The 11,497-nt window shown below is 43.8% G+C and overlaps 1 non-coding gene across 1 annotated transcript; it reads left to right on the forward strand.

Annotated features, from left to right (window-relative positions):
* Positions 1 to 2,324: 2,324 nt before the first annotated feature.
* Positions 2,325 to 2,431, forward strand: LOC141635144 (small nucleolar RNA R71). Its single transcript, XR_012539848.1, has one exon. It is a non-coding gene; the product is annotated as a small nucleolar RNA R71 (small nucleolar RNA).
* Positions 2,432 to 11,497: the final 9,066 nt, after the last annotated feature.

Here is an 11,497-nt window from a genome sequence, read left to right on the forward strand (position 1 = left end):
TAAGTCTAAGCACTACACAACAATAAATTCATAAGTCCCTCCCTCACTTCTCTCAAAATGATGAATATCTTGATTAAGGCACAAAAATGTAAATCCAAAAATGAAAAAAATGCAATAGAATAATTGAAATGCAAGTTAGGGAGTTAGAATATTTACAAATGGTGGTTTAGGGAGGACTCCACCAAGCTCTCATCTAATGTGAGATGTCAAGGGGGCATGTTCAAGGTGTTGTTGATGTTACTCAACACCTTGAAGAAGTAGTCGAAGCTTGCTCATTATCATGATAAAGATCCTCAATAGATCTTTGCACTTGTTGTTCTCCATGATGGTCTTGGGTTATAGCATTACCAATATAGGGATTGAATATCAATTCAAACTCATCATCCCAAAGACCGCATACTTCGTCTACGTGCTCACCAAAAAAGTCTTAAGTTGATAAAGACAACTCTCCTTCTTTCTTGTCTTGGCCAATGAGGCCTTTCTCTTCACTTGTCATGGGTGAGCTTTTCAAGCTCTCATTGTTGCAATTTCCTTGCTATTTTGATGGGGCATCATCCACTTTCTTTCTCCATTGAAATTCCAACTTCTTCCTATCATCCTTCCGGCAATAGTGATCAACCATAAAACATGGCTCATGTAATCGGGGAGCTCTCATGGTCTTGTCAAGATTGAAAGTGATGGTTTCATCTCATACTTCAAGGGTGAGCTCTCCATGCTTCACAACGATCACCGCTCCCATGGTGTGCAAGAAAGGTCTTCGTAAGATAATAGGAATGTTGGAGTCTTCTTCCATGTCAAGAATAACGAAATCCACCGGGATGAAGAATTTTCCAATTCTCACGGGAATATCTTTCCATACCCCTAAAGGTGTCTTTGTTGATCTATCCGCCATTTGAAGCGTGATGTTGGTGCATTTGAGTTCTCCCATTCCTAGCCTCTTTCTAACCGAATATGGCATGACACTAACACTTGTCCCAAGGTCACATAAAGCTTTGTTGATTGTAGTGTCACCAATAGTGCATGGAATGGTGAAGCTTCCCGAATCCTTGAGCTTTGGAGGTGAACTCCCTTGAAGGATGACACTACTCACCTTAGTGAAGGTAATAGTCTCAAGCTTCCGGATTGATTTCTTGTTTGTAAGGATGTCCTTCATGTACTTTGCATAGGCCGGAACGGATTGATCAATTCCGTGAAAGGAATCGAGACTTCTAAATTCTTCACAATTTCCATGAATTTTCCAAGTTGGTCATCAAACTTAGGCTTAGCTTGACTACTCGGGAATGGAAGTCTAATCACAATGGGCTCCTTCTCTTTGGCATTTTCTTCATTTTTCTTTGAAACTTCTTGATTGGTGAATTCTTCTTCCCTAGAGTTTTGCACAACTCTTTCCTTGTCACTAGCCTCTACAACCTCATCCTCAACTTGCTTCTTTGGCCCTTCATATCTTGTACCACTCCTCAAGTGGATGGCACTATCTGTTTCATGTCTTGGGGGATTACTTTGAGGTGGTAATTGCCCCTTTTGTCTTTGAGAGCTTGAAGATGCTAGTTGGGTCATTTGAGTTTCCAACATTTTTTGTGTGGGATAGGATGTTGTTGATGGTGATGTCTTTTGCTTGGCTATCTTTTTTCATTTGAGTGAAAAATTCTTGTTGATTCTTTTGCATTTGGAAGACCGCTTTTTGAACATCAAAACCTTGGTCATTTTGTTGATTGTATGGAGTTTGATTTTGGTAACCTTGGTTTTAGTTGTAAAGGGGTCTTTGATTTTGGTTTCTCATTGGAGGTGGGGTGTATGTCGGTTGAGGGTTTTAAATATTTTGGCTTTTGTATGAGAGATTTGGATGGAATTTTGTGTTTTCATTGTAATAGTTGGAATAAGGGGTACCACTTTTGTATGCTTGAAAAGCATTCACTTGTTCACTTGTTCCCCTACATTCACTTTGGTCATGTACCAAATTCCACAATTCTCACATATTCCACTTGGAATCGATGAAGATGCTACCATGGCATTAACATATTGCTTTGGTGATTTTGAGACTTCTTCAAGCTTAGCCATAGCCTTTTCGAACTTCAAGTTGATGGTATCAATATGAGCACTAAGTTGAGCACTCAATTGAGTAATAGAGTCCACTTAATGCTTTCCTCCTCTAAGCCTTGCGAGGTCTACTATATTGTGAATTATGGACTGCCATTTCCTCAATATTTTTCCAAGTTTGATTCTCGTCAACTTCGGTGAACATACCATTTGATCCCATGTTAAGAATGTTTCGGGAGTCTTCATAAAGACCATTCCAAAATTGTTGTACCAAGAACCACTCGCTAAGTTCATGATGAGGACATGAGCGACAAGTTCCTTTGAATCGCTCCCAAGCTTCATACAAAGATTCTTCGTCCCTTTGCTTAATACCCGTGATTTGGGCTCTTAGAATGTTAGTCTTTTCCGGAGGGTAGAACTTTTTGTAGAAAGTTAGAGCCAACTTCTTCCAAGAGTCAATTCCAAGAGTAGCCTTATCAAGGCTCTTTAACCATTGTTTCGCGGTACCAATTAGAGAAAAAGGAAATAAGACGCATCGAATTTGGTCTTGAGTCACTCCGGTTTGTGAAATCGCATCACAATAGTCACAAAAAGTCTCCATGTGAGAATGAGGGTCTTCACTAGGCATCCCCCCAAATTGGCTTCTTTTGACTAATTGGATAAATGCGGATTTTGCAATAAAATTTCCGGTTAAGTGTTGTGGTGTGGGAGTACCATTGGGTAGGTTCTACTCGGTTGGTATGGAATGTGATGAAAACTTAGGCATTGTGGGTTGATTGTGTGGTTTATTTTGTGTTGGGTTCTCCTCACCTTCTCTTGCAAAAGGGTTGATGAACTCAATAGTATTTGGTTGAATATCTACAACCTCACCAATACCTCTCAAAGTATTTCTAGCAAGTCTTCTATTGGTTGTCAAAGTCCTTTCAATTTCATGATCAATGGGTAACAAGTTACCTTGTGATCTTCTAGACATGAAAAATATCAAACAACTCGAAAACAATTAGAATAAACCTTGAGGAGTTTTACTTCCCCAAGGCAAAGAAAGACACAATTAATAACAATCAAAGAAAATCAAATCAAGTTAACACCGTCCCCGGCAACGGTGCCATTTTTGGTCGGTCCGCTTTGAGCTTAGATTTCGGTTACTTGTCGTTAGGAGTACCTAGACCAAAACAATATTTATAATCTTCACAAACAACTCTACTATTAGTAAAAAGGCAAGTAAAGGTCGGATCCCAAGGGACGGGTATTGATGTAGGATTTTCGATTGCAAATAGTGGTGTCCAAGGGTGTCACAATTTGGGTTGAGATAAGAAGATCACTAAACTAAATAACAATAAAAGTAAACAAGCAAGATGACTAAAATGAGATGTAAATAATTGATTAAAAGCATTAGAGTGTCATGGGTTCATAGGGGATTCATAGGAATTGATCATACTAACATATTCTCAAATTATAAGCAAGCAATTATTGTTGTGATAGGATCGAGTTGGTTTATATCTTACAATCCTAGGAAGGTTTGGGTCTCGGAGCCGAATCGATTAGATTGTACAACAACTACAAGTCGACTTAATCCTCCCTACTCAACTATATACATGGTCTAATGAGACTCGAGATGGTTTATGTCTTACAAGTCTCAATGAAAAGGTAAGTGATGGGTAAAAAATGCAAGGATTCATAGGCTCGCATTTCATCAAACATAACATGTGCATAAGTTGAGATCACAACAAGAAAGCAAATAAATTATGTGAACATATTAGATTAAGCATGAATCATCCCCCATGTTGGTTTCCCCTAGTTCCCCATTAACCCTAGTTAAGGAAACTACTCACTCATTATCAAGTTTAACATGTGAACAAGGTTGTCAATCATATCAACAAAGCAAAACATGATGAATAAGTAAAGATGATTAACAATAATTAAAAAGGGATTAAGAGAATTATACCTAATGATAATTCTAAAATAATAAGGAAAGAATAATAGAAGTTGTTTGGGCTAAAATTAGCACAACAAAGGAGGCCCACTTAATAAAATGAAAGCTATGGAAGAAGTGATAAGGAGGAAGGAAGCCTGCGGATGGAGAAAGGGGGAATGGGCTAAAGGGAGATCAGGAGCCCATCATGGAGAGTGTCCGGATTAAGGAAATGGGAGTTAGGGAGAAGATAGGGAGAAGTTAGGGAGATCAGGGAGAATTGGGAAAAGCGGCCAAGTATGGAAAAAGTTCTTATGGAGATTATATTCCCTTTCCATATTCGAAGTAGGACATATCTAGGGTTCTTGCCCTATAAATAGCCCAAGGAAGAAATCAAGAAGGCATTCATTCATGACACCATATTCACACATCTACACTCAAGATCACACCTCCACATATCATACTCAAATATACGTTCGTCTAGGATCTTGCAGGCCTGACGCCTAGGGCCAACAGGATTAGCTTTGTGCCACGATTGTAATCATCCTCCTATTCATATAGTGCAATACTTGGCAGGGTACCGTCTCTCCCGCGGTTGTTCCCACATTGGGTTTTCCGCGTCACCAAATCTTACGTGTCAATTTACGTTACACACTTTATTTTTCAATTTATTTATTGACATACGAACGATCATACAACCAACCAACGAGTAAAACTACATTGACCCTAATTAATCGACATGGGTAAAAATACCTAAACAGTTTGGCGCCCACCGTGGGGCATTGTGGTCGTCAATCGTTGATATTCTAGATATACAATGGAAAAGCAAGCATCTGAAGCCGTATCAGGGAGCAGGCAACCATCGCCACCACCACCGTCTACCCAAAATCCAACATCAACAGTGGCCACGCAGGCTCCCGGACACACCTCAAGAATCATACCGACAACAAAAGCCTCTTTACCTCCTAGGACTCCTGCTGTCGTGGCCCAGGCCAGGTCAGATAAGGGAACAACAAGTTCAGGCCTCACTCCGCCACCTAGTCCCACACAAATCTTACTCACTGGCGTGGAAAATCTTCAAAAAGCTATGGAAAACATGAGAGAAGACCAAAGGAGAGCAGATGATGAAGCAAGAAGGAGAGACAGAGCTCGGGGCACGATTGATATCCTAAAACAGCCGAATCATTCACCCAAAGAAGTGGGACGGTGAAGGAAGATCTCCTTTGGTAGATCCGACATGGGAGCATCGGCAAAGCAGTGATACTGGTGAACTAATAACAAGATTAGATTTGGCTACATTACCGTCATATTGAAGAATAACCCCACGAGGGTTAGGATACCTCACACTAGATAGCTGGCAGCCGGCTAACTGCATAGGGACACAGACAAGTGGCCTCCCCCTCAGCAGCCCCGCAACAATCGATCAGACACCTGTAGCAGGATCCGAGTCAAATCAGCAAGTGAACTGGCAGCAGGGGACAATCGTTACTACAACCCTTCTGGCTGTCGGAGCCTGTCTGAACCTTCAAGAACCTAGATCAGGAGGAAATATGCAGACAACTGACAGACGGACCCCAGATTCAGTCAATATAACCAATCAGCAGTACTTGGAACTAAAGGAGATGCTGAGTAGGGTCCCAGGGCTACCACCCCCACTCGAGAAAGCAGCTCTAGACAGTTACGCCGATTCACCATTCGTGGACACCATATCCATCACAGCCATGCCAAAGGGATTCACAAATCCAAATATGCCTCTCTTCGACGGCACAACAGATCCCTTTGATCATATCAGCCAGTATAAGCAGAAAATGATGACGGTAATAGCTATAGGGTAAGTCAAGGAGGCTTGCATGTGCAAAGGATTCGGGTCCACCCTAACAGGACCGGCACTTCGATGGTTTGTGAGCCTGCCCAACAGGTCGATATCTACATTTGCGGCATTGGTGAACGCATTTACTCAACAGTTCGCAAGCAGCAGAAAGCTACAAAAGCACGCAAGAGACCTGTACAGAATCGTCTAGGGGGCAGGAGAAAGCATTGGAGAATACAATACTAGGTTCAACAACGAGAAGGTAGCAGTACGAGAATGTGATATCTCAACAGCAGTAGAAGCCTTCAGAAGAGGCCTCCACCACGACTCTGACCTATACAAGCAGTTAACCATGCATCCATGCCATAGTTTCGAGGCAGTACAGGAGAAGGCAGCAGCCGCAATCAGGTTGGAGGAAGATGTCTTAGCCAGAGACAGCTTGCTAAGCGCGCCTAGTATCTCTAGTACCTCAGCCGTGGAGAAATCGGGAAGAAAGCAAACCACCAAAGAAGAAGGATGAGAGGTACGAGACCATACGGTAGGGGAGTCAACATAATCGAAGAAAATCAGCTACTCCCCCCACTGCGAATACGGATTCACCACAGGAATCGGAGGAATCTTGAAGGCACTCAGGGAGATGGGAGATGGAGTCAGGTGGCCCAACCCACCAGTAGGAGAGCAAGCATGGAGGAAGGACAACAAGAAGAAGTGCGAATTCCACCGGAATATTGGGCACAACACTGAGGATTGCTACACATTACGAAGAGAGATCAAGCGCCTGTACGAACAAGGAAAGCTGATCCACCTATTACCACGTGGGGGCAAGCAGCAAGATAAGGTAGGCTCCGCCAAGCCGGCATACCCGCCCACATGCACCAAAATCATAAACGTGATAACAAAGGCTCGGACTTAAGCGGGCGACATATTCAACAGCTAAGAGACGTGCTACGAGAGACCAAAGGAGATAGGCCACCGATTCGTGCGGAGAATTTCTCACGGTGACTCCGCCTTGTGATCGGCTTTGATGAAGGAGATGCATACGATGAACGAGAACATCATGATGCACTTATTATCACCTTATCAATGGCCAATTGCACAGTTAGAAAGGTCTTGGTAGATACAGAAAGCTCGGTCAACTTAATCATGCTGAAAACTATAGAAAACATGGGATTCAGCAAGAAGGATTTACAGAAGAAGACTATTCCACTAGTAGGCTTCAGTGGAAAAACAGCCAGCTCGCTAGGGGAGATAGTTATCCCAACCTATGTGGGAGGAGTCAACAAGCAGGTCAGGTCCCTGGTTATAGACGGCCCCTCTACTTACAATGTCATCTTGGGAAGACCATGGTTGCACCAGATGAAGGCAGTCCCCTCAACATACCACCAGTGCATAAAATTCTCCACACTATGGGGAGTAGAAACAATAAGAGAAGATCAGGAGGAAGCTAGAGGCTGCTATAAGAAAGCACTCAAGTGCACCGACCCCCCGCATAAGCAATTACTGAGAAGCGGCCTATCCAGGATGAATACATTGAACCTCCAGCAGAAGAGCTGGATCAAATCAACCTGGATAAGCTGCACTCAGAACGAATCGTGCTCATTGGAGCAGGATGCACAGGAAGCTTAAGACAGCAGCTAGTCAAGTTCCTACAGGATAACATGGATTGTTTTGCATGGTCACACGATGACATGATAGGAATAGATCCATCCATCATAACACATAAGCTTAGTGTGGACCCAAAGTGTAAGCCCGTCCAACAGAGAAGAATGAAGTTTGCAGCGGAGAGAAATAAGGTAATCAACCAGGAAGTAGATAGCCTTCTGGCAGCGAAGAAAATAAGAGAAGTAAAATATCCAGAATGGCTATCTAACGTAGTGGTGGTGTCTAAGAAGAATGGGAAGTGGAGAGTATGTGTGGACTTCACCGATCTTAACAAAGCATGCCCTAAAGATCCATTCCCGCTGCCTCATATTGATGCAATGGTGGACGCAACAGCTGGACACGAGATGTTAACATTCCTGGACGCATGGAGTGGATACAATCAGATCAAGATGGATCTTGCAGATCAAGAGAAGACGACATTCATGTCTGAAAGAGGAATATATTGCTACAACGTCATGCCATTCGGCCTAAAGAATGTAGGCCCTACATATCAAAGGTTGGTTAACAGAATGTTCAAAGAACAGATAGGAAGAATAATGGAGGTGTATATCGATGACATGGTGCTGAAATCAGAGAAGGCCAAAGATCACATGCGACATCTGGCAGAAACATTCAGCACCTTCAGGGAATACAAAATAAAGCTAAACCCATCTAAATGCACCTTCGGAGTATCTTCTGGAAAATTCTTGGGCTATATCGTAACTCAAAGAGGGATAGAGGCCAGCATCGAGCAGATCAAAGCCATCTTGTAGCTGGAGTCACCTGAAAAGCCTAAGGATGTTCAAAGACTAGCCGGGAAGGTAGCAGCCCTGAACAGATTAATTTCAAGATCTTCAGATAAATGCAGGCTGTTTTACGACTTACTAAGGAAAAGGCAGAAGTTTGAATGGACCTCTGAGCACGAGCAAGCCTTCGAGAGTGAAGCACTACCTCGGTGAGCCCCCACCGCGCTTTGTCAAAGTGAAGCTAGGAGAACCATTATTCCTATACCTAGCCATCACGAAGTAGCGGTGAGTGTCTTTGTCTGGTTAGAGAGCAAGAAAAGGAGCAGGCCGATATACTACGTGAGCAAGTCTCTCGCTCCGGCAGAGACCAGTACACATCTCTTCAAAAGTTAGTACTAGCATTGGTAGTAGCATCTCGCAAACCGCGCCCTTATTTTGAGTCCCACATCATATATGTCGTGACCAACTACCCGCTAAAAGCTATCATGAGGAAGCCCGAATCGGGTAGAATGTCAAAATGGTCTATACACCTCGGTGGGTACGACATTCAATATGACCTCGAACAACAATCAAATCACAAGCATCGGCCGACTTCATATCGGACTTGATCCCGCCACCGAGAATCTGCGCGATACGAGAGATCCTCACCTTAGAAGGAAGCAAGCAGACAGAAGTCTGGCAGATGCATATTGACGGAGCCTCCAACCAAAGGGGGGCAGGCGTAGGATTAATCATGCGGTCACCACAGGGAGACCCGAAAGCACAAGCAGTAAGATGTGAATTCAAGGAAGCCAACAATGAAATAGAGTATGAGGCCTTGATATTAGGAATGAAGCTAGCTTTGGAGTTAGGGGTCAGGCACCTGCTCATATCCAGTGACTCTCTATTAATAGTCAACCACGTGAATGATGAGTTTATAGCCAGAGATTCGAAGATGATTGCATACCTAAAAGTAGCAAAGGAACTAAAACAGATATTCGAAACTTGCAAGCTTAAGCAGATCCCCAGAGATCAGAATGTGGAGGCAGACGCCTTAGCAACTTTGGGAACAACATTTGAACCAACAGAGCTATCCAGCATTCCAATAGCACACATGCTGGAATCGTCTATTCAGAAGGCGGACAAAATAGACAGAGGTGAAATGGAGGATCCATAGAGCGAGAACGAAATCCAAGCAGTTACAGATGAAGGTGAGAACTCCCAGCCAAACAGGCAGGCACTTGACCAAATAGCCGATCAAGCAGATGACTGGCGCACACCTTATCTAGACTGGCTGCGCCATAACAAGCTTCCAGATGACAAGAAGGAAGTGAGAGCTTTTAGAGTAAAGGCCTCCAGATTCATACTTATTAATGATACATTATTCAGAAAATCGCTACCAGGCCCCTACCTACGGTGCGTGAACAAGGAAGAAGCACAGACTGTGTTGCATGCTCTCCACAGTGGCGAATGTGGAAACCATGCAGGGGGCAGGAGTCTGGCAAATAAAGCCCTCAGACAGGGATACTATTGGCCTACAATGAAGGCAGATGCAGCAGAATACGCACGAAAATGTGACGCCTGCCAGCGCTCAGCACCAATGATCCATCAGCCAGCAGAGCCCCTGCACCTTATTATTTCCCTCTGGCCATTCATGGCGTGGGGCATGGATATAGTAGGCCCTCTACCACGGGCCACAGGAAATAGAACCTGGATGCTAGCAATGACAGATTACTTCTACAAGTGGATAGAGGCAGAAGCATTCACGGAGGTAAAGGACAAACAGGTCATTTCATTCATAAAACAAAACATCATTTGCAGATTTGGTATCCCATCAGAAATCATATGTAACAATGGCTCACAATTCATCTCAAACGATACCGAGGGATACTATGCCAGGTGGAACATCACCTTAAAAAAGTCAACTCCCAGGACTCCAAAGTCCAACGGGTAAGCTGAATCCAGCAACAAAATCATCATGGACAATCTAAGAAGGAGGTTATAGGAGTTGGGAGGAAATTGGGCAGATGAATTGCCACTAGTGTTATGGTCAGACAGAACGACACCAAAGATAGCAACAGGTCAAACACCCTTCAGCCTGGTGTTTGGCGCAGAAGCAGTCATTCCGTCAGAAGTTCTAGTTCCCACTCACAGGTATGAAAATATGACAGGGGAACTAAACAATGGAGAGATGACCAGAAGCCTGGACACAATTGACGAGCTGCGAGCAAGCGCAAAAATCCGTCTGGCTTCCTACAAACAGTCTGTGGCCAGGAGTTATAACAAAAATGTGAAAGTCAGGCTCCTGGAGGTAGGAGACCTGGTTCTCCGAGAGGTGTTTCAAAACACCAATAATAAAAAAGCAGGCAAATTCGCCTACAAATGGGAAGGACCATACCAAGTAGAAGGAGTTGTTGGCCATGGCGCATATAGACTGATGACTATGGACTGTCAAATCTTACAACGCCCATGGAACATACTTCACCTGAAGAGATATTACTTTTAATAATAAGTAGACTATAGCTTTCAGAATGATGTACTATGAAAAGCCAAACCGACTTAAAAATTAAAATAAAAATCCGGTAGTAGGCATACTGCCAATTTCACTTTTATTTCTGGTGTCTCTAGTTATTTTAAGATTTTAAACTACTATTAGATGGTGTGGTGCAGCGTCCCTGGGACCACAATTCCTCCGGTACCCCATGAGATGGCGACAGGTACTTCACATCATTTTAATAGATTCTCTTATTTTCAGGCTTCTCTAAGTACACCACTTTGAATTCTGGTAACTATGGTACTTTGAAAGGATGTTTAGCAGGACTGTCAACTGCCAAGGCACATGGCACTCCAACATGCCTAACCTATATTCTCCACAAGGAGCACCCTCACCAGGCGGACTGTGGAACATACGAAATGGAGCCTGGTTGTGGTGAATACGCTTACCCGGCTACCCCCGATACCACCCCCTGGACGTAGCTCGCACTAATCGCAATTAATCAGGGCCCCAGCATGCATGCACACGAACATGGAACGTAGGGATATCTGCGCTACCAGAATCCTGCAGCGTCCCATCGGTCCTACAATGAGTTTCAAAAATTACAAAGTCTGCCACCTTTGGGCCAGACCGCCAAAAAGTTCATCAAAACATAAAAATATTTAATTATCGGCCACATTATTGACCTCCACCTCTGGCATCTCCTCTGCCTGCTGACCTCCCGTTTCAGGTACCACACCAGCCTGTGCATCCTCAGCCGCCATAGCTCCCTGAGCTCCGTCAGCAGCATCCTGGGACATTCCAGCTCCGTCCCCAGCAGCTTGCTCAGCCAGTGCAGGAGAATTCACCTCCCTAACTTCAGGCATCAGCACACTCAG

This window comes from Silene latifolia, chromosome Y (genome assembly GCF_048544455.1).
Source record: "Silene latifolia isolate original U9 population chromosome Y, ASM4854445v1, whole genome shotgun sequence".
Lineage (NCBI taxonomy): Eukaryota > Viridiplantae > Streptophyta > Magnoliopsida > Caryophyllales > Caryophyllaceae > Silene > Silene latifolia.